The sequence below is a fragment of the Cynoglossus semilaevis genome, chromosome 13, assembly GCF_000523025.1.
Source record: "Cynoglossus semilaevis isolate Cse_v1.0 chromosome 13, Cse_v1.0, whole genome shotgun sequence".
NCBI lineage: Eukaryota > Metazoa > Chordata > Actinopteri > Pleuronectiformes > Cynoglossidae > Cynoglossus > Cynoglossus semilaevis.
Genome location: NC_024319.1, coordinates 14390501 through 14396500, shown reverse-complemented (window position 1 = coordinate 14396500; position 6000 = coordinate 14390501). Strand labels below are relative to the sequence as shown.

Here is a 6000-nt window from a genome sequence, read left to right as displayed (position 1 = left end):
GAATAGAGGAAATTGTGGTCATTTGATTTAGACCTGATTTAATTGGCCTTAGGACTGCATTCTTTCTGAAAGATTGAAGTAAAACAAAGTAAACTTTAGTAATTATAGATTAGCAGAGAACTCCTGGACTAGAGGAAAACTCAACAAATGTTTGACAGTAAATAACTGCTAATATATGTGATAAGAAATAACAAGAAAAACAGACAAATCCCACAAGGAAACACAATTTAATCATGTACAGATGAGAAAACAGTTTGTCTCTAAACTTTAAATAGTGTCTCCTAGCAATTTGTCAGCAACATATTGGACAAATTACGATCTAACACTTGTGGATTATTCACACCTGTGAATATTTGCTTTGTGAAAGAGAAAGAAAAATATCGCCTGGATGTAAGTGTGTCAGTGAAAATGCTGTTGAGCTGAACCAGGACATGTTCTGACGGCAACTGTTGCCTACCCAGTTTTCCAGCTTGTGGTCCTCAAATTAACATAATATTTGGAAAGATTTATAGTCTAGTTTTATTGCCACTATTAAACTATATATATTTGATTGAAATAGTTTATCTATCTATCTATCTATCCATCCATCCATCCATCCATTCATCCATCCATCCATCCATCCATCCATCCATCCATCCATCCATCTTTCTGAGAAAAGTAACATTATACAGATGCATGTTTAATCGGTAACACAAACACCCATAAAAAAACACAAGGCCAAATCCATCAGTGAGTGTGTTGACCTGTTCAGTCCTTGAAATCACACCTTCACTCATACATCAGAACTTTAATCTTAGGTCATGTACTATATCTGCTCACAGATCTGAGGGAAAGTTTATGACTAATCACACAGCCGGAGAGGATTGTATTAGTTTTGGCTTCACTTTTGAAGCTCTTGTCGTGTGTGTGTGTGTGTGTGTGTGTGTGTCCCTCGTCGGCCCATCTTTACTGCCTTTTTAGCTGCAGCTGACAAATTCCTGCAGTAAAACATGCAAGTGGGAAGGCCACATATTGAGAACCCCCCGCCCCCCAAAAAAACAAAAAACAAATATTTCATCCTACATTGTTTGACTTCTTTTTAAAAATGCCCATCTTTACTGCCTTTTTAGCTGCAGCTGACAAATTCCTGCAGTAAAACTACATTGTTTGACTTCTTTTTAAAAATGTCAACTTTCAAAGGTAAGCGTTGACTAGTGAGCCATGGCAGGTGGCAAACTTCAGAGAATGATGTAAGACTCGGTTACATTGTTTTGCATTCCCTGTGAATCATTCATGTACTAATAAAGTCAGAACATTACTTCCTACAATACGTAGAAAGCTCAAAATAGCTTGGAACGCATGGTTTGTGCGTTTGCCAGTGAAAATGTTATTGCAGTTCACTAAGGACATTAGTGTTGCAGTACAGTAACCCCTCTGCAGTTCATGCGTTGAGAAAAAAAACATGACGCTGTGTGTCAGACTGGTTGGAGTGTTGTCAGTGCTCTCTGCTGCAGACGTGCAGCCGTGCATCTGCAAACACGTTCTATTTAGTTTCCCCTCTTCATCCCAGCCAAGTGCTTCTGGTTGTTGTGCTGATTGTTCATCCCTCTCCCTGGTGCTCTGTCAATCAAACAGTGTGGGTGGTACTGGCACATTTTATCTTTCCTCGTTTCTCTCAGAATGAGTTTCCATTTTTGTTCTGTTTGTTCTCATAAGTGCTGCTGACTCTCGTTCCTCTGTGATAAATACAGTTTGTTCGCAGAAGCAGAGGTTTGGGAAGAAGAAACTGCAGCTTACAAATGAACATGAAACATTTCAAGTTTGTTATATTACTCTTTTCCCATTCCCCCTGATGGTTGGTTGAATAATATGCAACAGTTCACTTGCAAATGAGAACCAGCTCTCATTTAGGAACACGACTTGGCCATGAGGCCGTTGACCTAAAAGAGTCCAAATATTTTATTCCATTATGTAACAGACTGTCCCCCTCCTTGCCACTAGATGTCACCATGCCAAATGGGAGTCCAAATATTTTACTCCATTATGTAACCCCCTCCCCCTCCCTGCCACTAGATGTCACCATGCCAAATGGCAGAGCAACCTAATTGAGGGGTGGGGCACTATGACCATTTATATGAGGTGGGACCACACCTGCCATTCCCTCTTCCTCCATGTGGCTGTGAAATGTTTGTCAGGATAGAGACCCACAGGTAAGCAAAACATATCTCTCTTCTCTTGCTGCATCCCCATTTCTGGCCACTAGGTGTGATTATTAGGTGACCACCTGGGTTAGCCATGTGTTTTAAGTTTATTGATGAATGTTGTTGTGGGTCTGTTGTTGTGGGTCCTGTTGCTGTTAAACATAGTCCCCTACTTCTACAACTAGAGTCACACACGTCAAGTTTCATTTGTTCAGGATTTGTTTGGATGTATGTTGGAGTATTTGATCTGTTTTCGTCTTTTATTAGACAGACTGCCACTGCTGCTGCTGTTGTTGTGTTGGCATTGTTTTGTTTATGTTTTGGTGTTGTTTAATTTTTTGTATCATTTTAAATTGAAATGTTGTCCTCTCATTGGTTTGATTTTGTTAGCTTAAGTTTCTTTTTGTTATTTACATTTCAGGGTTTTTCACCTGAGCTTCACACTCTTCTTAAGTGTGTTTGTTTTCATTTTGTATGTTTTTTCTGTCTATGTTTTTGCCCTTATAGTTTGTTATTTAATTGTGTGTATGTGTTGGGTAAGTCAGTAAGTACTCTGACCCCATAGATGTTGTGATGGTGACTACACCCAGCCATTCTGTAACGCTCTCTTCACTGTCCCTTTAATTGTTGTTTATCACTGCTTTTAGATCAGTATTGTATTAAGGTGGATTTTAAATTTTTTGTTGAAACTGCTGCATATTTTTTTATCATGAAAATTGATCTTGGGGGAATCATGTGTTAAAAACATAAAAATATATTGAGCGAAGAGAACCACTCAAGTCAACATAAAATCAGATTTTGTGAAGGCTAGATAAGCAAAAAAGACCATATGCACATGTGAACCTAGTTGATCTGCAGGAGCAACAACCAAAAAGGACTCGTTTGATTTTTAATCTTGAAAGTGTTGATGAAAGTCAGTGATGAGTTTGAGGGGGTTTTGCAAGATGTTCCAGTCATTAGCAGCTGCAGTGACTTGTGGTCGAAAACAGTTGAGGTATTGTGGATGATAAACTCCCTCGATCTGGTGTGATGTTTGTTTTAAATGATGTGTACAAGAGGTGACACAGAGGGTGGTGTCCGACGAGTAGTGGAGCCACCGCATATGAAAAAGACAGGCAGTTTATCAATTTGTATAAATCGCCTTATGGAGGTGCTGAAGGGTGCATCACATAACTGTGTGATTCGATGTAAGGCTCCAGCAGACTCCTTTGAGTACACTTAGCTATTACCATTGTCCAATCATACAATATGTTCTCCCACTCTGTTTTAGATTTAACAGGATCCCAATTCACAGGTTGTTATAGGTTGGTTTAGTTAACTAACCACCATAAACATTCAAACAACACTTAGGTAATCAAGATTTTCCACGAAATATACAGAAAGACCAGCCGGATTTACCTTACACTTTATCTAGGTTATTTAGCCATCTGTAAATCTTTAACGTTTATGTAAGAGTTTGCCAAAAAAAATAATAATAATAATAATTTCTTTCCCTCTTATACTGTTTTTTTTTCCTTTTGTTTTACATAGTATACAACTCTCTTATATGTATTTGACTGTATTTTTTTTTCCTTTTGTTTTACGTAGTATACAACTCTCTTATATGTATTTGTGCTAAGGACAGGTACTACATAGCTGAGAATAACACCAAAAAGCAGTATCTGATTTTATGACTAGATAACCACCTCAACCACTACTCATTTACTTTTTAACCACTCACCAGGGTGTCTGCACCCTTTTAATGATATTAAAAAGACAATTGGTTTACTGTATTTGACCTTGATTCACCGATTACTTTTTTGGTTTGGGTCTAAACAAAATGGAAACATGAATAAGAATCTTGCCCCACTGTAATTAGGTGGCTCACATTTACACTTTTTTCTCATTCCCTCTTTCATCACCCTCCTCTGTCGGCATTTGTAAAGCAGATTAAAGTTCAAAGATAACTTTTTGGGGTGCAGATTAAATATTTTCCACCCAGCACAGAGCCGGTCTGATTTGCATCTCATCCAGGCTCTGTCAAATCTTTACATTCACTTTGAACATAATGATGCACCTTTAAAATTCATCTGCAAGCAGCTTCCTTTCTGTACATCAAACAGATGATGGATGCAGACACCATTTAGTCCTGGTGTGGTCTCCCATAGTGTGCCTAAAATATCCACGTCTTCGGCTGCTACACGTTCCACTCCCTGCACCATCTGCTTGTGAGCTGTCTGTCCGGTGTTTGCTGCTGGACAGCCTGTGTACAATGGCTTTATCAGACCATGTTCGCAGTAAACAGCTGCCTGCCGCTAAAGTTGATGAGAGCACCAAGACTGAACCGAGCCAGTGGTGTGTCGTAAATGCAAATTCGCGAGGTAAAAGCTTCTTTGCTGGGATGTAGATTAATCAATATGAGCGATGAGCCGCTCATTTTCCATCACTTCCAGTTACTTGATTCATTGTGGACATGGAAAACATCGCTTTAAGGAACACAGTGCAGCCAGATGGAAAGCGTATGAAGCTTATTTCACTTTTGCATCCATCTTTTACCTCCAAACAAAGAGACACCAGACATTTTATTCACCTCTAATACATACTTCCTGTTGCCTGGTACCCGACTCTATTAAAGCAATCTCTTTCAGCAAAGAGAACGAGAGACGGAGAGGAAAAATAGGCATCAGCACTCAAAGACAAATCGGCTTTTTATCCATTGATGCTGTATGTGCGAGGCATTTCTCTGAAGTCGAGACTCCATTATTAAGTCAAATTAAAGCGTGTTCCATGCACTGGACCTGGGTACTTGACCCTTTCTTGCAGAGGGAACCATCTCTCTCACTGCTAGATTATGAAGCTCAATTGATCCTGTCTACTGTTTAATTTAGTCCAGGGATAGACTAATGGATCCACGGTCATTCAGTGCTGATTAAAATCTGTTTTTTTTTTACTCCCTTTTCAGCACAGAGCTCACTCAGTCTTAATAACAACCTCTTAGTTTTTATATCCTGTCAGACATCTTCCTTCATAGTCACAGCAAGACTAAAAATTAGGCCCCGGAACCAAACAGTCACTTGATTGGGTTTAATTAACTTATTATTTAAAAACAACCTACATGTGATGTAAAAGGGAACCATTTTTACCCAGATCATTGATTAATGAAGAGATTTCATTGCATTGTTATCCAAGTTTTATCTTACAATTTTGTATGTATATATATTTTTAGAAAACATGTAGCATACCTTAGCTAACTCAGCTACCATACTTACTTATGGTATGCTAGATGTGTTTTTTGTTTTTGGCAATTTTCTTCAGTCTCACCCATAGGTATTTTTCCTGAAATTTTTGCAAAATTATAATTATTTTATTCATTTTTGTTATTTTTATCATTTTGGAACTTTCAAGTTCATATCTTAATAGTTTAGGTCACAAGTACAAATATTGTTTATTTCCACTTTTTGAAGCAGAGATTTTCAAATGTTTTCTATTACAGCCTCCACCTGGATATATTCACAGCTTTGCTAGAGTACTGTTGACTGTATTTAAAAACTAAAGTTTTATTACATAAATGTATGCAGTGCATTGGTATTCAACTTAATTACAATTTTAGCTTCCACCACACAGGCAGTTGGCCCCTGAGTATTATATCATCATATTTGGTCCCCAGTGGAGAAAAAGTTTGAACAACTATAGTTAGAAGTTCCATCAGGTATTGAAGAGGAAGAACATATTCAGTCTTTATTTTTGTTCCTTATCTACTCTCTGTTCCCCCGCTGATGTTTCTCCTCCTCCTCAATCCTCCCTCTGTATTCTGGTCTCTCGTGGACTTGGTGGGGAAGGT

At 38.3% G+C, this 6000-nt stretch overlaps 1 long non-coding RNA gene across 2 annotated transcripts in view; it reads left to right on the top strand.

The window, feature by feature from the left end:
* The first annotated feature begins 2149 nt into the window (after positions 1–2149).
* Positions 2150–6000, top strand: part of LOC112487983 (uncharacterized) — a 40362-nt gene continuing 36511 nt past the window's right edge. For both annotated transcript variants that reach the window (XR_003051629.1, XR_003051628.1), the window contains exon 1: positions 2150–2189. This is a non-coding gene — a long non-coding RNA (uncharacterized LOC112487983). The remainder of the gene's footprint in view (positions 2190–6000) is intronic.